The following is a 21,650-nucleotide window of genomic DNA, read 5'->3' on the forward strand; positions in this document are numbered from 1 at the left end:
TCTCCCTTATAAACTGTTAGTGTTTCTCAGCAGGAGAAGTTCACAGTCCCCGATTTACAACTCCTTTCATCAGGATTTGTCTGCCCAGGTTGACTCACCACATGGAAAAGGCCCAGAGCCCTGTGGCAGAGCCCAGTGCCCCTTGCTGAGCCTGGCGACATCATCATCATTGGGTTGGTGCAGTGGTTCGTGGAGCACTGGAGCCTCCCAGAGAGAAATAAGGACACTATCCTGAGGTGGATTAGTGGGGATTCCAAAGAACAGAGGGATTTTTCCCCCTCTTTACATATTTTCTTAAGTTTATTTTTAATTTTTCCAAGAAAAACCTCTGGTATGATACTCAGTATACAGGAAGTAAGGAGCACTGTGCCAGCAGCACCTAAAATTCGAAGCCAAAGTAAAGAAAGTAAACGGGCAGGGGCACAGACCAACCGGGAAGGAAAGATGATGCAGAAAACAGAGGCAACAAGTCAGATTACCTCACTGATCTGAAGAGAAGGCCATAGCCGAATCCCATCAGCATGGCATGTGTGCTGAGCTGTGGCAAGAGTCATCACCTCAGAGGTAGGTAAGTGGCAGGAAAAAGTTTGTGCAAGGGGCCTTTTCATCCTTTAGATATGTGCCTTGTTAAATAATACAAGACCACACTTACAATTTGATTTTGTGATCTTTTATTCATTTAATATTTTATTCCCCTATTTATTCATTTACTCAAAATGAGTATCAACTACAGACTGAGTGAGCAATAAAATAATCTCTCTGCTCATGACACTTTCACTTTAATGCTATGTGTGAGTTTAAATACATTATTCCACTAATTAGCTGTGTAAAAAGGCGGAGTCATCCCTAAATCAGTTCACATAGCAGAACCAGGAAGGAGAGTCCTGCAGAGGTTCCATTGGGTGTGAGGCCTAAAGAATCAAAAGATTGGGGCAGAAAAAGAAGTAGAGAAACAAATGCTATGTGGAAAAAGGATCCTAACACTAAAAGGAGCTTATCAAGTTAGAGAGGAAAAAAAGGCCAATATGATTAGACCAAGTGGCTTAAGACAAGGAGTTGGTGATGGATAGTAATTTAAGGTCCTGTAGTTCACATTGAGGAGAATGAGTGATACCTAAAAGGCAGTGGGAAGTTATTGGAAATTTTTACATAGCAAGAGATGGTCAGATATGTGTATTATGAATATTACTCCATCTTATCTATAAGAAATGAATCTTATAGATATCTTATCTATAAGGAAGAAAAGACCACCAGGAAGTTAATATGGTAGCTTGAGGATAAATGGTAGTTCATTCATTGTAGGATGTTAGCTTGGGCTCAGGTGATGGCAGTAGAGTTGCAGAGAGTGTAGATTTAAGTGAAATAAGCCAATCAAAGGAAGACAAATACCACATGATCTCACTTATAGGTGACGTCTACTAGACAGAATAAACTGACACAAAAATAGAAACTGAGGCATGGATACATCAAACAGACTGACAGCTGTTGGAGGGGAGAGGGGACTGGATGAAAGAAAGTGAAGGGATTAGCCAAAGTACTTGTATGCATGATTCATAGACACAGGCAACAGTGTGGTGATGACTAGAGGGAAAGAGGGGCAGGGGCTTGAAGGAGGGAAATAAAGGGGAATAAAGGGGCTTGAAGGAGGGGATACCTGTACCAGTGTCAATAATAAAATAAGGTTAAAAAATTTAATGCAGAATTACCCACAAAAAGCACAAAAATGCAAAACAAAAACAAACCCAAAATGTGGCACTAATAGATCTCAAGCACACTTGTTTACAGCATGAGAGGTGGAACAAGACGGTTTTTAAAATGAAGGTACATTTGGGAAGTAGATTTGGCAAGATTTGTCGATGAGTGGGATATGCGGTAGACTTCTCACACAGCAAGCTGGTAGTTGAGGCTTTTGTTTTCTCCAGGCAGCACCTTACTGTCTACTTCCCCTCAGTCAGTGAAAACTGAAGTGAGGCATCAAGTTTCTCTCTCTTCAGTCTCGTGTTCAGGCTGCCATCCACCTCTCTATCAGCTACCTCTAACCCCTGCCTTTCCACTTGCCAGCTTGGGATCCTTGGCAAGCTATTGAATTCCATAAGTTGCAGAGTCCTTATCTGTAAAATGTGGGAAAGTGTGAGAATTAAACAACTGCATATCCATAGACTCCAGGAATACAAAAGGAACTCAGTTGATTTGTGTTTATTACCTCCCTCCCTACCCCTCTGAGATCTTGAACTTGGTGTTTTCCTTTTCCGAATATAACCTCCTTCCTGCACTCTTTCTCATTCCCCATTCCACAAAAACATGCTCTTCCACCTCATCCACATAAATATTCACTTATTGCCTCCATCCATCTAGCTAATTCCATTTTCCATGTCTGTTCTACTTAACTTTCAATACCTATTTTTGACCTCATGGTTATTTACAACCTGCATTTACAACAGCCTCCTGTTTCCTGGTTTCAAAAGCAGTAAAGTGGCTGAACTTGGGGACAGAGGTGGAGTGCTCAGGAAATAAAGAGATGTTGCAGGTCAAAGGCAGGGCAGACAGGGACACTGTCTGGAGCTGGAGCCGATTCAGAAGCAGAAACAACAGAGCCAGGCAAGCTGTTAGGTGAGTGGAGGCAGACCTAACCTGACAGAGATAAGGGGGGTTGAAAGAAAAGCAAAAACTTGCCTCAGAGAGGAAACCTCTCATTCCCTCCTGTCACTGTTGTGGCTGGGTCCAGGGATCGCCTTCCTCCACAGGTTTGCTAAGGGAGTCCTGGAGCCCTGGGCTACTGCCTGAAGCCACTGCCACATTAGCAGACCAGACAGCAGGCTGCACGCAGTCATGAAGTCTGGCTTCTTCTAGAGATGTCAGATCTGTACTGTGCTCCAGAGAGCGCCTTCCCAGCGTTTTAAGATATCTTTAAATGAAGGAGGCAGTTTAAGCCAGTTCGTCTGAGAATCCTTCCAGGTCTAGGAATTTTTGTCATCGGTGGAGTAACTTGGCTTTATTTCATTACTTTGATAGAGCAAAGCTCCTTTTCCCCTAGCCTAAGAAGGCCCAGTAGGATAGTCTAACTTCCGCATTCCAATTCTGTAACCTGCTTCTGCAGCGCAGCCAGAGAGGCACAGCACCTCAGATATCCCCAAATAAGGAAATAGACTAACTTCTGCATTCCGCTTCTGTAACTCGCTTTATCACATAGACAGGAAGGTCCTGCAGGCTATATAAACCCCAAGAACCCTTTGTTCAGGGCTCAGAATTTGGAGATCACTCTCCTCTGGGCTCGTGCACATAATAAAGGTCGTGCTCCTGAACCCTCGCTTCATTTTCTGTAACAACTTAGCACATTTCGCAAAATTATTTATTGAACAGATAATAAATGTGTGTGATAAAGTGAAATCAAACAGCATAAAGGGGCATGTATATGCCAGAGCCTTCACTTATCTTCCATAGAGAGAGCCACTGCCACAAGTTTTACAGGTAGTATGTGCATATGAAATTTTTCATAAACATTTCATTGTGAATAATCACTTACAAGCATGAACAGCTAGGCACCTTTTCCAACCATTCACTTATGTTTTAATCATGAAAGCAAGCCTTTCCCCTACCCCCATTTATAGAATCGGTTCCTTTCTATTTGGTGTTCCCATTGTGCTGAGTCTAGACTCCTGTCATGTCTATAATGCTTTCCTGTATACATATGACTCACTCCGCATATCAAAAAATAATGAACAAAATAATAAAATAACCCCCCCCCAAACCTAAAAGGAAGAAACCATAAAGGTGGCAGCAGAAATTAATGATAACACAAAACAGTCACACAGAAAAAAGTTACAGTTGATCTGTAAAACCAAAGTTTGTTCTATGTAAAAACTAATGAACCACATAAATCTTTGGCAGGTGTGATTAAGAGAAAAAATGAAGAGACATTATTGAAAGCAAGAAATGTGATATGATGATAACTATAGAGGAAGATTTTAAAATATGAGAATATTTTGTACCACTTTATGCCAACAAATTTAAAATCTAGATGAAAAAATGGTCTCTCAGGAAAATAGAAATTACTCAGGAATGAGTATAAAACCTGTATATACTAATAACCACACAAACACTGATGAGGTAGTCAAAGATTTCCACTAAAACTTTGGGCCCAAGGGTTTTATAAGCAAATTCTACAACACTTTCAAGGAGAAGAATCTCTACATCACTGAACTTACTCTATAGCATAACAAAATATAGAAAAATTTTTCAACTCAATCTGCAAAGATAATGCAGAGGGAAAAAATGTTGGCCAGTCTCATATACATAGATGTACATGTTCTAAGTAACAAATTAGCATATAAATCCAGTAGCTTAGTAATAGAATGTCAAAGTGGTTTGTCCCACTTACTATTAGACAATTTACTAATCTAATTTATTATATAGGCTGATCAAAAGAGGAAAAAAACACGGTCACCTCAAAATATGCCAAAGAAAGCATTTGATAAAATTCAACATCCTTATTCAGTAAAATAAAATACTTCAAAAATATTCTTTCATTAGAATGAAATGCCCTCACCCTCCAAAAGGGGATTTGACAATTACAACATTAAAAATATCATGTAACTGTGAAATATTAAGGTGTTTATACTAATCAGAAACAAAACAAGATCTCTGTTATAATTGTCACTGGATATATTAGCCAAATTATAAGACAAGAAAAAGAAGAGTTTAAACTATTACAAATAAAAGAACTAAATGACTAATTTTCACAATTATCAATGAAGAAAATGTAAGAGAAACCATTATAAATGTTATTAATAAAAACATCCTTTAATAAAGTGGCCAAATAGAAAACAACATAGCAGGGCCATCTGTTTTGCTATATAAAAGAAAATACATTAATAGTAATTTGGCAAATATTTATATATCCCTATAATATGCAATGTGATACTTTAAGTGTTTTACACAGACTAACCCATTTTATTCCTGCTCCAACCCCAGGAGTCAGATATTATTATTGTTACTACCTCACAGAGGAGACAAATGAGCCACAGAAAGGTGGGGCAATGTGTCCAAGATCACACATCTGATAAGTGACACAGTCGTGGTGTAAACAGAGGGAGTTTGGCTGCATATTCCATGCTCTGGAAATTAAATTCAGAGTGAAAATCCTCATTAAAAGTTTTATGAAAATACAAATGATTCTGTCAGGTTGGTGAACTTATTTGAATTTGATAAACCTAAGTAGTGATCACTGAAGAATTCAGATTTCTCCAGTACTTGTACTTGAGCTATGAACTGATGATGCCCTTTTGAAGACAAGGTGATAGTATCTATCAAAACTGCAAACAAGTTAGAAATGTATGTTAAAGAAATCTTTGAGTACAAGAATACTTGTTACAGAATTATTGGAATTAGCATGAAATAGACAATGGCTAAATAAATCTCCATTACTAGGGGTTGAATAGGGTGTGTTATACTGTTACTATAAAATAGTATGCAGCTGACAAAAAGAATGTGTTGGCATGAAAAACAATCACAAAGATAAATTTTCAGATGAACTGTTGGGAACCGCTCTGCCTGGTTTCAGAAGTTGTAATTGCCACCCATGGCTAAAGCTGTGTGAGTGACATCTGGAATGCAAGCCAGTAAGGAGACAAAGCTTGTCTCTGGCAGCAAGCGCTGCTTCTATTTCTTCCCCTGCCTCCAATGCTTGGTTGGTTAGTCTATGATGGCTACAACCCCTCAGAGGAGGGGCAACCTAAGCCAGACACGATCACTTGGGAGGCCATCATGGAAGGACTCGGGCGGGGGGGCGGGGTGCTGCAGCAAAGAAGGAGTGATGGACCCTCATCCCCTGGCTATTCTGGCATAGCCTGAGTCCCCATTTCTGTCTGGGAGAAGCTCTTCCTGGCTCTAATCCACTTAAGCCTAAAAACCTGTGATAGGGAAAGCAGTGCAGCCCTGTGCTGGAAAGGGTGGGTTCTCCGGGTGATCAGGCCTAAGAAAAAATATGTAAATCCTGTGAAACCTGCTTTGTTTAGAGTACTCTCATTTAAATAATAAGGGTCCAAGCAAGAAGATAGTTCCTCAAAGTTTTAAGGCTCTTTGGCTATCTGACCCTGACTGAGAATAAGCCCTCATAGTTTATGGAATGCTATCTATTGTTTGATCCTTACCTGCATTCTTGTGTAAAAGAACCCAATAAAATCCCCTTGAGCAGGGGGCTCTTGGCCCTTCCCCCTTGAGGGATTATCCACTTTTCCTCCCCAAGTAGATCATGTCTTGGTAGTTTCACTTTCATCTGTGGCAAATGGGGGGACTTGGTGGACAAAGTTGCCCCCACAATGAACAAAGCAGACTATAGAACAATATGCATAGCATGACCCCTCTTGTGTTTTTAAAATGGCACTAGATATGTGAATGGCACCTTCCTCTCCAGAGAAGTGATTCAATGCCCTTTCTCAGAGGGCACTAGAAAGCTGAGAGTACAGGAGTGTGTGGAGGTGCTGTGGGGAGAGGAACTCATGCTCAGAAAGACTGGCTGGCTGAAGCACCATCCCATCTGTGGCTGACAAAAAGAGCCAGGGAAACATTGCCTGCACCCTTATACTTCAGTGTGAGCAGCTTCAGGTCTGGGTAAGAGACATCAGTTAGTACTCAGGAAGGAGCAATAATAACAATAAAATAAAAGCAAACCAAGAAATAGCAGCATTGCCTAGCATTAACAGAGCTGGCTCTGAAAACATCTGGCTAAAGATCCTCAAGCCCTCTGTGACCTCGGGCAAATTGTGTAATTTTTTTTATCCTCAGTTTATGTCCCTTTAAAATAATGATAAAACAGTTTTCTCATAGGTCTGTTGTGAGTAATAAATGAAATAATCAAGTGCAAAGCACTTAGTGCAGTACCTGGAACATGGTAAGTATTTAATATATATTAGGTATTATTATAATACTATGACCACTTTAAGGACTAGAGAAAAGCAATCAGACTCCTTTAGAAATTTGTTCTCTAACTTATGGTGTCTTTACTCATTGACAAAGTGTGTTCCAGACTCTTAGAGAAATACATGGTTGTTTGGGCTGGGCTGGAAAACACTTGTCTGCTAATGCACAGGCTGGAACAGTACTGTCCAGTGAAATAGTCACCAGTGTCAAGAGGATACTGGGAACCTGAAGTGTGATTGGCCCACATGGAGGTGCCCTGTAGCATAACTAATACTCTGGATCTGAAGACTAAATGTGGAAAAATCATGCAAGATATATCACTACATTTTATATTAATTATATCTTGAAATGATAATGTTAGGGAGATTGGGTTAAATAAAATATGTTATGAAATTACTTCATCTGTTTCATTTTACTTTCTTTAAGTGGCTGCTAGGCAGTTTTAAATTACACGTCTATTGGACAGAGCTGGGTTTCAATCTATTTGTCCAGTTAAGTATTACTTTGGCATTTTCAAAACACTTTCATATACATTTCTTTAAGTTTCTAGAAGGGTGGGTGAGAAGAAATTTTTTTCTCTGTTACTAAGATAGAGAAACTTAGAATTAAAGTGATTTTCTCATAGACATTCTCAAAGTGTCCATTCAGGGAAAAATTCAAATAAAACAGAAGCCTTCATAATAAAAGGCAACAGCCTTTCATTTCACCATGTGTGTGTGTGTGTGTGTGTGTGTGTGTGTGTGTGTGTGTGTAGTGGGGCTCCTGGTCACTTCAGCATGAACCATGAAGCTCTTACCAGCTCTGAACATTTCTTACAAAATTCTTTTCTGGTGCAGCACCCTGCCTTCACTAGAAACATTCAGTCACTCAGTTGTCAAAGCACAGTCTCAAGTTCATAACAAGGACTGTGGGTTGCTTCCAGAGAAAAGGAAGAATAATTCTTGAGGAAGTAAGAAGTGTTTGACTTCAGTCATCTTTTTTCCACAACTGAATCTTTTGTGGCCCTAGTTCCTGCCCTGATTTGCAGCATAGGATAACCGAAGCAGGGATGTCCTTCCTCCTAACAGAACTCTCCCAATTTTTTGAACCAAAGAATTTTTCTCAAAAGAGAATATGGCCTCCCTAAAGTCTGGCATTAATTATCAAAGGGAAAGAGAATGAAAAATCACATAGAGCCTACAATATTAACAGAGTCCAGCAGAAGTAACGCCTGCTTGAGTGCGGTTGGTGAGATAATGATATGTGTGTAATAATTTATAGTTTTAATTTGAATATTTCACCTAAAATGTCATATAGTGTGCTTGAGTGTGATATTTTGTTACAGAATTACATGCTTATGATTTTCTAATAAAAGATTTTGTCATAAAAAGAGGTGTTATTTGTGCTGGACCCTGTATAAGAAAGATTAACTATGAGGTTGGCAAACTTTTTTCTGTAAAGGGCCATATATTACCTAAATGTTTTAGGATTTCGGGAGTATGCAATCTCTATTGCAACTAATCAGCTCTGCCATTGTTGCACAAAAGCAGTGCTAAATAATAAATAAATAAGTGGGCATGGCTGTATTCCAGCAAAACTTTATTTACAGAAACAGGCAGAGGGCCACTTTTGCCCAATGGCTGCAGTTTTGCCAACCCTAGGATTAAGGGTTCTAGATAAAACCACAGCCAAATCACAGACATAAAATCTGCACAAGGCAAGGAAATACATTTTACACTGAGTAGCTCTGTCCATGAAGAACAGTAATACAGGATTATCTTGGAACAGGATATTCTGAGAAGATGCCTGGGTTTTTTTCAAAATGATGCAGTTGGTGAGAGAGCAGCCCTGCTAAGGGGCACCATGGTAGATGTACCTTGAGATGCTCTTCTGGGGGAAAGTTAAGAAAATGTAGCCAGAGAGGCTGCTATGCATATCTGGTGTGCATTATCTCCCCAACAGTGGGGAACACTTCCACACAGTTAACAGTGAGAAGAGGTGAGTAGAGAGGAATGACTAAGTCATCAGGGAAGCAGGAGGACTTGGTGTCACAAAAGGTGGAAAGTTTGTCTGGACAAGAAAGAGCAGCATTTATTTCAAGAGACGACTGAGGATTGAGTTAACCCCAGTCTCTCAATCACAACTCAGTTCTCTGCTTTCCCTGCTTTCATGATGCATTACTCTGTGTCCTTTTCCTCTCACTCATCTGTATCATCATGGCTGAGTTGAATATTGGCCTTTTTTTCTTGAGCAAGAGGAACCCATGTCAATAATCTTTTCATCTTTGTGTCTTTTCATATGGTGTGCTACAAAGAGAAGACTCCCAGTATTAGACTAGAGGCAAGAAAGTGTGCATGTCTTAGAATGCATGACAGGGCTAGAGGGCAGCTTTATTAGCAAGACTCCATTTTGGATAGAACTAAAAACTGTCACAATTTAAGAGATCACCTGGCAAAATGCTGGCCTACCCTATGAGTGGATGAGCATGAAATGGGGCTGATGGCAGCCATCCTTCCTAAGTGTCTGCAATCAGAGGATAAATGGAGATGACTGATTTTCCTGAGTAAAGCTTGGTTTGCATTCGAGATAAATGGCCAGGCCAGGTGAGGTTTGGTGATAAATAAATTGGGATTAGAATTGCAGGCATGATAGAGAAAGATTTTCTATTCCTGACACTTAAAATCATTATTCTTGGTTAACATCTGCCACAATTAATCACTCCACTCCTGTGTGTGCTCAGAGTACTTTGTTTGAGTCTCAATTTGAGTACCGATTTTAGTCTACCTTCTGTTATTCACAGAAGCATGAAAGCCTGCCTTTCCCCTGGATTGTGCTTACTTTGAGAGTTTGGATGTTTTAACTAAGAATGTATCATAGTGGAAAATCTAGAATTACTGCAGAGAAGTGGTTTGGGGGGTACGATCTAAGGCAAGACATGAAAAAATAGTCTCTGGGCTGGATTTGCATTGCAGCTGCATTTTCTCTTACATTGTATGTTTCTTCTGGTAACTTTAGGGGGTGAGTGATGGAGGAATAGTAAATCTCTGGTAAGCTACCCCTTGACAATGAAAGCCTTTCTAAAATACATTTTAAAATAAATATGTTGACATTTTACATGGCTTTTTAAAAAATGTTAAGGATATGGAGGAACTGTTTGTCACCTAACTCATCTTTCTCATATGGAGAGTTGCTTCACATGTTGGAAGCCATATTTTGATGACTTCCAATGTCTATGTCCTTCAAAGAACTTGGGATTGTATTTCCAAAGACTGGCCTTCAGTTTCCTCAGTGTAGGAATGTGATTGAGGACTGGGGGGGCTCACTGGTCACCACAGAGAGAAGAGGCATGAAGAGCAGGTATAGTAGTTTGAGAAAAGCCAGCTTGAACCAGCTAGCATGGGCAATACACAGAAAGAACCCCCCCACACACACACACACACTCATGCATGCATGCATGCATACCTTTACTGGTGATGCAGTTGAAAACGGACTTTGGAGAGCAGAAATATCTAAAGGACATGTAAATCTATTTCTTGAGGAGTGTACAAGGTGATCCCTGCTGCAGACCCAGTGACCTGAACCACAAAGTTTTTTGTTCCCCAGTGTGAAAGGACACAGTTGATACAGAGAAGTATCTACCCAGCCAGGGAGGACAGTTCTTAGCTTCTTTGCACCTGGGCATTTCCATGTGGCTAGTTCTTGCCAGTATAATGTGGGTGAATAAGGTATAACCTTCCAAGATGAGGGGGTTAAAAAGTGGGGGCTCAATTCTTGAGGTCAGAGGTTTGCATATTTTTCATAAAGGGAAGATGATAAATATATGCAGGTTTTTTTAGGCTACATAGTTTTTGCAAGTACTTGACTCTGCTACTTTTTACAATAGAAAATATGTAAATCAATGGGCACGGCTGTCTTCCAATAAAATTGTACTCATGGGCATTGAAATTTGAATTGTAATAATTTTCATCTTTTTTATTATTTTTTCATCTACTGAAAACCATCTTTAGCTTTCAGGCCATAGAAGCCTGATGGTGGGCTAGATTTGACCCATGAACCTCAGCTGGCCACTGCTCTAGGTGCTCTCTCAGACCACATGCCTCACACCACTTGGTTACAGGAGACCCACTGGAGGACTCTGAGGTCCCAGGGATCAGTGGGATGACAAGATGGAAGGATAATCACCCAAGGGAGCTGCTCAAAAGAGCTGCCCAAGTAGGAATGTCTTTGAATAAGAAATAAACCTTTTGCCCTGGCTGGTGTAGCTCAGTGGATTGAGTGCAGGCCTGTGAACCACACGATCGCGGTTTGATTTCTAGTCAGGGCACATGCCTGAGTTGCAGGTCAGTTCCCAGCAGGGGACTCATGAGAGGCAACCATACATTGATGGTTCTCTCCTTCTCTCCTTCCCTTCCCATCTAAAGATAAATAAATAAAATCTTCTAAAAAAAAGAAATAAACCTTTATTTTGTGAAGCCTTTAAGATTTGGAGGTTCTTTGTTACAGGAGCTAGTGTTAACTTTATCACTTCCCTCTTTCATTTCTTGCCTCAAAGAAAGAGTCAATAATTTCTCCATTGTTCACCAGGTTTTGCGGGGTGGGATGTGGAAAAGCGAAATAAAGGAATACTAGACACCTAGGCTACAGCATAACATGTGGAATGTGGTAGTTAATTTTTGGCAAAGTATTTTTAATATAAATGACCAAGAGTTATTTACCAAATATTGTAAACTTACCAAATACTGTAGAAGCTTATACCAAATATTGTCTGGACTATTTTCAAAGGCTTTTTGTTTTACTTTAAAATAATATCCAAGAAACAAGTACTAACACTGCATTAATTCACACAATTGTCCTTTTTCCTTCCCTGCCTGCTACATATCTTGCAGTAGTTGTGTATAATTCATTCCATATTTTCTCAGACCCCCAGTTCCATCTTTATCTTTGACTTCATAATTTAACTGACTACATCATTCTCTATGAATCCAGGTTCATCTTCTCAAAAAAAATCCTCTCTTCATCTGTCACTAGTCTTTTCATTTCATTAAGATGCCTTTAAATCAGTATCAGCTATTTTCATTCCCACTTGAAGAAGGAGGCTCTGTCTTTCTACACAAATCAATCTCTCTCTCTCTCTCAAAATCTTTCTCTCCTCAAAGGATCTCTCTCTCTCCATCTCACTCTGTCATTTAGTTCCTCTCCTTCTAATTGATTCTTTCCTCCTTTCTCCAGAGATGCTATAATTGTTCTTATTTTTTAAGTGTTTAAAGTGAAAACAGAGAAAAACAGTTTCTTTGAAACCCTTAACTTCTCAAGCTTATGATTTCTCTCTCTCTTTAATACACTTCATTTTTAGAGCAGCTTTGAGTTCATGGAAAAATTGAGGAGAAAGCAGATTTTCTGTGTATTCCCTGCCCTCACACATGCATAGCTTCCCCTATTATCAACAGCCCCACCACAGTGGGAAATTTGTTACAGCTGATGAACTTACATTGCTATCACCCACAGACAATAGGGCTCATTCCTGGAAGGGTACATTTTATGGACAAATGTGTAATGATATGTATTCACCTTTATGGTATCATGCAGAAGAGTTTGACTGACCTAAAAATCCTTTGTGTTCTGCCTGTTAATCCCCCCTTTCCTCTAACTCCTGGAAACTATTGGTCTTTTTGCATTCTCCATAGTTTTGCTTTTTCTGGAATTTCATATATTTGGAATTATACAGTATGCAGCCTTTTTGATTTGGCTTTTTTCACTTAGTGATGTGCATTTAAGGTTCTTCCATGTCTTGTTGTGGCTTGATATCTCATTTATTTTTAGCACTGAATGATATTTCATGTTAGATAACTCAGTTTATCCAGTCACCTACTGAAGAACATCCTGTTGCTATGAATTCTCCTGTCCACCACTGAGATTTTTGAGCCAATGCTTGATATCTCCATTTTATCATTCATCATTGTTACCTTTTACAGTCAAGTATCAGTCCTATTCACACCACTATAAGAGCTCTTGAAGTCATCAATGATTTGCAGGCTGGAAAATCAGTGATCTTAAGCCATGACAATTTCTGCAGTCTTGAGCCCATAGAACACTAAGTGCCCTAAGTCTGGGGTATACAACTTGTTATATATAGCCTCAAAGCCTATATTAAATCAGTTATTTGTCATTAGTTCTGTGTATTTACAGGCTCAGTAGAGGAAAGCTAGATAAGACATAAACTTAAGTGTAGTTTAGGCAGGATAGAACTCTCTGCCAGTTGCTAGAGGTGTCATCTAGTGTGCTCATGTGCTTTCTTGTAAATTGAAGTGATTGTGACATCTAGTCACTTCTAACAAAGCCAATGCTTTTAGTGGTACAGGGGAAAATGGGTAAAAGTAGAGTAAATGCAAGAAATATAGGAAAAATGATCAATATACAAAATGATCAAAATGATCAAAAAACATCAATATACGTTCATTATAGAATTTAAATATTATTAGACTGAATCAAATGAAATCACCAATATCCAACATTCTGACCTACAGAAATTTCAGTATCATATGACTTGATCTATTATGTGAAATATCTTTTTTTCCAAAAGCTTGCATTTAAAAGTCTGGAAATCACATATATCGCTAAATGTTGGCATATAGTAAACACAATGCATGTTGAACTGACTTGGAATTCAGCTGAAGACAAAGGCTACACATCAAGAAATCTGATGTTTTGGTCTTTGCTCTGCCACAACTACCTGTGCCAACCTTGTTGTCACCATTGATCTGAGTGAACATCCTTCATCTGTAAAATCAGGATGGTTTCTGTACTTTCTCCCTCAAACAATTCTTGCTAGGATCAAATTGCATTGTACATATGGCAGTATTTTTTGTCAGTTGTAAAAAGCTGTGGACCTGTATCTAATTTATAGGCAGGATTCACTCATAGGTACTGTCGAACTAACATGAAAATAAAAAAATACCACCATTGTGACCTAAATGTGTTTTCCTATTCATAGATCCGTAAGTGGGGCTAAACAGGGACATAAGTCAGCTCAGATACCTGGGGTACATATCTACTCCTAGAACCTGGATCTTTTGCATATACCCTTTTGTTTTTTGAACTGCATAGGGCACTGAGCCATAAATTTTATACTACTTTTAAAAGGCTGGGCTTTCAAAAAACTGCACTGTTTTTGTACTCAACTGAAAACTGAGTGAGCAGCTTATGAGTAAAATTTTTAACACTCAAAAATTCCACTATCAGCTCCCTAAAACTAAGAATTCTCCCGGATACCACTTGGAGCTTTGCTTATGTCTTCTGGTCAAGACTGTTCATGCCCAGATCAACTCCAATCTCCAGTTTGTGAAAGATCTTCAGGAGCTCTCTGCTGCCTAGTCACACACTTCTTGACTTGGTTCCAAGGAATCCTTTTCATCTTCCCTTTATTAAAATAATTTCATTATATTACAACCTTTCAAGAAGACATGGACTGCAGCAGGGAAATAAGTAGAGCCAATCTATTTTGAATCATCGAAGTCCTTAAACAATATAGATGTGAAATGTCAATTTTCTCTTCTTTTCCTTTTCATCATTGTGTTGAGGACTATTGAAAAAAAATGAAGCCTATTTCATTTTTCTACTATTAATGTGGATTTTAGCTAAAATAAAATGAAACATTGTCTATGAAGGGAGATTACCTTTACAAATTAAACCAATGTATCTTACTGAGTTCTATTTCCAGAAATGTGACCATATTATACTTCATAATTAAAAATGAGAGCAATAAAGACATGCTAGCCAACATGACTTCTAATAATGCATGCTGGATTTGAAATAAGTTTGGTCTTGACCATTAAAACATCAGCAAGTATCCTGTGGGGACTGTGATGAAAAGCTCCCCATTGTAGCAACAGTTCTTGGCCATTCCAGAAAAAATAGCAGTTTCCATCTCTTCTTAGTAAATAAAAGGCTCTTGAGTATTTGGTGCTTTGAAGAGAGGATTCTCAATACGGCTGCCTGCAAGATGAGAAAGAAGAAAAGGAAAGGAGAGGGAGAAAGAAAAAGACAGGCAGGCTTGAAATCCAGGTTTCCTTTGAAAAGGAAGAAGCAGCATAAAAGCAGAAAAGGGAAGAACCTGAAGACTGACTGGTAAAAGAAGCCACGGTAGAGGTGTGAGAGTTTCATGGATGGTCTGGGCCTGGAGAGGAAGGACCTGCACTGTGAAGTTATAAGAAAGTAAATCAGAGATTTCAGGATGGGAAATTTTAAAGGGGAAGACGTGGGTAGACAAACAAAATGACTCAATCTTATAAAAAGAATAAGGTTGTTCAAATGTGCCTGCTAAGCAGGAAAACGCAAAATGCTTAAGCCCATAGATTCTTTTGGAATGACTTTCCCTTCCCACTGTGGTAGTAAACTCTGGTGCATCTAGCACACCAGCTCTCAAACTGTTGTTTATACAGAAGGACAGAGGTCAGGGAACGAAGGGGATGGCTCTGTGATTCCAAATCTGTCTCCCGTTCGGAGCCCCTGTGGTTAAGCCCAAAACATTTTCTCTCCAGCCACATTTGCTCTCCATTTATGGTCTCCATTTATTGGGGTAGTTAAAGTGCCTTTAATCCTCCATGCCCAGCTGAACTTGATCCCAGCCAAAGTAAATTTCAAATGCTCTGAAGTCTCAAAAACAAGCCTGCACTCGATATCCCACAATTCCAGTACAGAATGCAGTGGTCATATTTTTAAACACCAACTGGCCTAGGCAACCTGTGATGTTGAACATAGATGGAATTTCAAGTATCACCTATCCAGTCTTAAACCATCCCGCTTAAAAAGGTGTGTTGTCTTCATAGCGGACAGTGCCTAGAATTAGAATACAGCAGCATCTACATCTCAGAGTGCATGCACTCTTATCCTACTTCCTTGCTATGTCAGATCAAGCAAGTTCTTTACATGGCTTCTAACATGTGAGATATGAACATTAATGAACCTATTTTACAGAGGTATTGTGAGAATTAGATTAAATCATAGAAAATATGCTGAGTGCTAGGCCTGCCAATAGCAAGCATTCAGTGACTGACAAATATTATTACTGTAGCTAATACTTCTTATTATTGCTGCTGCAGTGTCTATTCTTATTGTTAGACTGCTTGTTTTGCATCTTTTCTCTGAGTGTGGCCCCTTTCTCCACCATTTATCTGGTTGCAATTGGAGTAACCATGGTACTTGCTTCCCCCTCCCCCTTACAACCTCCGCTATAGTTTATGTCCCAGGAGTTGTGTGTTGATTCAAGCTCGATCAATGGGTCTCTTGTGAATAAATTTTAATGTAAGTACAAATGACATTGAATTCAGACTTCTCTTTGTGTCTGAATGCACAGCAAGGAAAAGATAGATGACATCACTGTCATGAAGAAAAGAGAAATGTGGTCCATGGCAGTAATCTTTATTGAGCACCAGAATCACCAGGAAGACTTGTTCAAACTGTACTTGCTGGCCTCTACCCTTGTTCTTAATTCTGGGGCAGGGTCTGAAACTATATACTTGTAACAATTCACTAGGTAATGTTGGAGCCATTGATCTGGGTATGACACCATGGGAAGCAGTGATCTATAACAAGAAAGAAGAATAAAATTGATCTGTTGAGTACATCAAAGATGATAGGAAGGATGGGAGGAAGGAAGAGAGAGAGAGAGAGAGAGAGAGAGAGAAAGAAAGAAGAAAGAAAGAAAGAAAGAAAGAAAGAAAGAAAGAAAGAAAGAAAGAAAGAAAGAAAGAAAGAAAGAAAGAAAATATTCTGGATTCTCCAGAGATATTTAATTCCTTCCTAAGGCTCAGATGCTCCATCTTTTGATTTCATGAAATAATTCAGGATTATTCCAATAATGTAACTTTCTTGCCTGAGTTAGCTTAGAGATTTTTGCAACACAAAACATCATTAAAGAGTTTGGAAGGCAATGTAGTCCTCTGTACATGAAAAGCCAATTCTTAATACTTTAGTTCAAACTTCCAAGTAGTATCTATACCCATACTTTGTATGAACAAGTAGTAACCTAATTTTCAGACTAAAATGAAGCCTTTGGAAGTAAGATAAGCCTTCCAGGACTACACCACTGCTGAGCTGGGTGATGTGTATTGTAATTCCACAGGCAGCCAGAGTGAGGACTACTGCTCCAGCCCGTTGGGGGAGAGCCTCTAAAGCACTTCCCAGCCAAGCCCACATCTGCAGGGCCTCCCTGCAGCCTGGCATGTGGAAAGGACAGCAAAAGAGGCTCAGACACGGACCCCAGCTTGGCTGCCCCCAAGCTATGTGTCCTTGGGGAAGTTGTTATTTCTGAGCTTCAATTACTTCATCTATCAAGTGAATTGGATAACCTTGCCACATTACAGGTTTGTCAACCTGCTGTAATTTCTGAGGTGTTTGAGGAAGGTGCAAAAGAATCATTACCCATAAGTAGGGAGTTGGGGTGGGGGGAAGCCAACAAGATGAGTGGTATGAGGTCACATAGAAAACTGAACGGCTATAGCAATTTGTCAGATGATGAGGCCAGAGGGTCAATCTGGCCTTTTCCATGCTCCCTTCCTTCCTCTATACCAAACACATCAAGGTCTACTGCTGGGAAAGGCAAGTGCAGAGGCCTAGCCCTTAGCATCCTAACATACCACCAAACCCTCTTTGTTTGTTGGTTTATTTCTTTGCACTCAGTGACAGCAATTTCTAATGAGAGCACAGAGTAACCAAAAATCCCCCTGTGGGGACATGGTCGGGTCAACCTCCAGTTGTATGCCCTGGCTCTTCCCATAGGTCCCTGCCCCACACAGACTTTCCTGGGAGGTGGCTGGCTCATCGGCCCTGTTCTTCAGAGCAGGAGCAGACAGCAGCGGGTACCAGTTAGGAGCACCCAGTTTCCTCTCGCCAGTATCCACACCATCCTGGGAGGGCCTCTGAGCTTAACTGGGTAGGCTATCCAGGTGTAACACTGAGGTAACTCACTCACTTTTAACGAATGAATACCCCAGCGCCATGGCTCCCTGATGCCTGCTGACCTCTTTCAAGCAGGAGCCTGCAGATGCAACAATGTCTTACTATACATGTCTCTGGAATTCCCCCCACCCCCAAAGCCACAGCATGTCCTCCACAACATCATTATTGGTGTCAGATTTTCATCTGCTGAAAGTGAATTCGATTTTGGAAATCAGCTAAGAGCTATTCGTTGCCAAGCCCTGAGAAAGAGAGCTGATCAGTAACACAACTTTGGATAATAAACAAGAGTGACTTTTGAGACTGAATTTTCTGGGCACAGATCATAGACAGATTCGGAGGGAATTAAGAAATATAGGCACATGCTCTTTCCCAAATAGGCTTCCCTTCTGAGTGAGTGATGCAGACCCCAGCCCATGGGGTCCGCAACATTGTGCATGGGGGTTGTGCCATGGGAATCGGCCTGTGGGTGTTTTTATAGTGATGCGGCGAGTGCCCTATGACTCTTAACTGCGCCACCGGAGCCCGAGAGGTTGCGGCAAAAGCTTGGGAGAGGGAGCAAGGTTCCTGCTTACTAAAGAAGGTACAGTTGCAAATCGGTTTCAAGGGAGATCAACCTAGGAAGAAAACCCTTTTCCTCTGAAATCCAACCTATATGACCTTCCTGAAAAGCACTTTGGGGTCCTTGACCCTTACCTGGGTAAACACGTGCATATTCCAACCAAGTAACTGTGTCGTCCACAATGACAGCTCGTAGCCCTGGGTCCCTGCTCGGACACCAACTGATGTGGACCCAGCTTGTGGGGTCCACAACGTTGTGGATGGGGAGAGATATTCAAATGGACCACCGAGTCCTGTGGAGGAAAGGGACAGCATAGTTTTTTCTCTTAAGGGGAGCAAAAAGTCTTGGCCTCCGCCATGACAGGCCTTTATTATTTTTTCTTGGCACAGTACATGATGGTCCTCATTTACTATGAATAGGTTGCTTTAGGTGATTCCCTTTTACGGAAAACAAAGGAGCCAATGCCGCCAATCACATCACAGAAGAGGGATATTTGCAAATAAAAAGGGAAAAGTCGTTGGAACTGGTTATACTAGTCCTTGGAAGGTTTAGCATGGATTTTAGAAGTTATTTTGCAGTAAATGTTTGCTGCAAATCAGGGTGAGGGAGTTTTTAGCAAAAAGCAAGACTTGAAGCAGCCTAGGCACATTGCAGGCCTGATTCCCCACAGGAAAACCTATCCATGGGTGTGGGTTCTGTGCATCTCCAAGTGGGAGCTGGGTCCACGCCACACAGAACAGTCTCCTACAATTGAGCAGCCAAGTGACAAATGCTGAGTGCCTCCTGTGTACAGGTGCTTTACATACACCATCTTGAAAAACATACTCTGATAACTATGCTACATGGTGACCATTTGCAAAAGAAGAAATAGAGCTGCCAAGCAGGGGCCCACTTTGTCTCACAGAGGTGGTGAATGGCCCAGCCAGGATCAGAATCTAAGCTTCCTGACTGCACATGCCCAGGGTCCAGGACCACAGGGCCGCTGGGCCAGCTGGCACTGTGACCTGACTCCCAAGTCAGCTGCCCCTTTCTTTCCACATTCTCTCAGCAACTCCTTCTCAGAACCTCAGCTTCCTATCCAGTACCTTCCACGTCCTCAAAACATTGGATCAGGGTGACCTCAGTCCACAAAATAAAACCTTTAAGCAAAACTAATGAAAACAGAGTGTTCAATGTTAAAATGTTAAGATGTGGCAATCACCTCACCTTTCTCAGAAACAACCCCAAAGCAAGAAGCAAACAATCAGGAAACACCAAAGACAGTCACAAACTCTCTGACCTTGGTGTTACTAGGAGACACTGGCAACCAAAATTTATGACCCAGCTGGTTCTTGCTATCTGCAGTAGCTATGTTCTATGAATTTGCTGTGAACACAGTATGAATGCACATGAACCAGTGCTCTGAGGGGAAATACAGGGTTAGGGTCCTGCAAATGTCTTCTCATGGCATTTTCATCTATCAATCAATACATATCCTTGTTTTATGCACACTTCCATATAAACATTTCCTAATTAACCCCTGCTGTGATACATCAACATGGAACTCACAGCCAACAGCATTCTAATTCATGCTGAAGGAAGCTTATCTAACATCTCCAATTTCTCCCCATGGCTCATCGCAGCCTTCTTGGACATGGGCAGCACTTCAGATCTATGCTTGGAGGACAATCGAAACAGCAAAGTTACCAAAAGCGAGTTTACACCTGTGACAAACACGGTACTAAATAGACCACTAGAAAGAACACTTGCTACAGTATGAGAGCTAAAGCAGGAAGGCCGGGTCTCTCGTCCTGTTCACCCTCAGCTGGGAAAGTGTGTGTTAGGTAAATCAAAATTTCTACCACTCTGAGAATGTTCGTGAAAGACCACAAAAGTGCCATAATTATTGATTTAAGGATTACAAATAAATTTCAGTAAGAGACAAATTTGCAAATACAAAGCCTGAGAACAATGACATCAGCTCTTTAGGAGAAAGTAAGATGAAGGTCACACAGACTTTGGAGACAGAGCAGAGAGGGCATGGAAGCTTCGGGTCTCAGATGAAGCAGGGAGAACACAGCTGTCCAACAGAAGCAGTTGTGATGGGGTCAGAACCAGGCCCTTTTCTTCTGGAATAATAGGAATAAGTGAGCAGGCTGGTAGAGGGGGATTCCCTCAACTTAGTCTGCTACTAAGTAGAAATAAGGATGGTAGGCAAAAAGAAGAATCTCATGGGCAGGCCGTTTTGCTGGAGTGATGAGCTGCTGAGACAGGGTGAAGCAGAAGGACCTGTGCATAGCCAGCCGCCCTTTCCCTGCCAACACTGGTGGACTGGGGACACGTCCACATCCACAGGGCAAGGGTTTGCTCAAACTGTTTATCACAAGGAGAAGTCCTGCTGGCCCAAAGCACTGCCCTTCTTCCATTCCCCAGTCAGGGAATGCTGGCAGACAGCAGGTCAGGAAGGATTCATCTGTTAAACCATGACAAAAACAAGAGTTCAGCAAAGAACATAGGAAAAGCAAATGGAAGGTGAGTAACATGCACCAATAAAATGTTGCATAGGGCTGAGGAAAATTAACCAAGGATGTGATCATTCACCAAAAATCTTAAGAAGCAATCGCCTTTATTATATAAAAGCAGAAAGCAGAGATACAAGGGCTCAGAAATTTTAAATAAGATGACAGAAGAAAACAAAACATGAGTTGAAAACTATTAGAAAAAGAAATGAAAAAAAACAAATTCATATTTAGAAGTAACACATGAAACTAACATGTAAGCATAGTAAGGAATTTTAGGACTAGAAATAAGGAAAACAAGAACAATAAAATAATTAGAATTAAAAAAACAAAAGAGAAAACAATAGATAAGAAAGACATACATGGTACATAAGTAATTGGTATATCTAATAAAAGTAGTAAGAGAGGATAAAATTTGGCTATCTAGAGATAAATGGAAAAGAATAATGTGACAAAATGATTGATGGAATGATAACGCTAAGATGAAAACAAGAGTGGATGATTGTTCAGAATAGAATATAAATTAAAACTGAAAATGTTAAAATAAAATGCTAATAAAAGTCTGAAGAGTAAAGCAGAAAGAAGCTGGGGCATAGCAGTGCAGCTGCAGAGGGAAGAGAAAATAGCATTTGAAGATGATATATCAAGTAATTGAGCTAAAAGTGTGCCTAACAACTCTAAACTAAACATTGAAAAAATTATGTCAAGTAAAATTGGGTGGTGGAAGCTAAAGGAAAAAC

At 40.3% G+C, this 21,650-nt stretch overlaps 1 pseudogene; it reads right to left on the reverse strand.

The window, feature by feature from the left end:
• The window catches only part of LOC119004212 (C-1-tetrahydrofolate synthase, cytoplasmic-like), a 30,224-nt pseudogene extending 11,498 nt beyond the window's left edge, over positions 1-18,726 (reverse strand).
• Positions 18,727-21,650: the final 2,924 nt, after the last annotated feature.

The sequence above is a fragment of the Sturnira hondurensis genome, unplaced genomic scaffold, assembly GCF_014824575.4.
Source record: "Sturnira hondurensis isolate 20B ecotype Veracruz unplaced genomic scaffold, ASM1482457v3 Scaffold0019186, whole genome shotgun sequence".
Lineage (NCBI taxonomy): Eukaryota > Metazoa > Chordata > Mammalia > Chiroptera > Phyllostomidae > Sturnira > Sturnira hondurensis.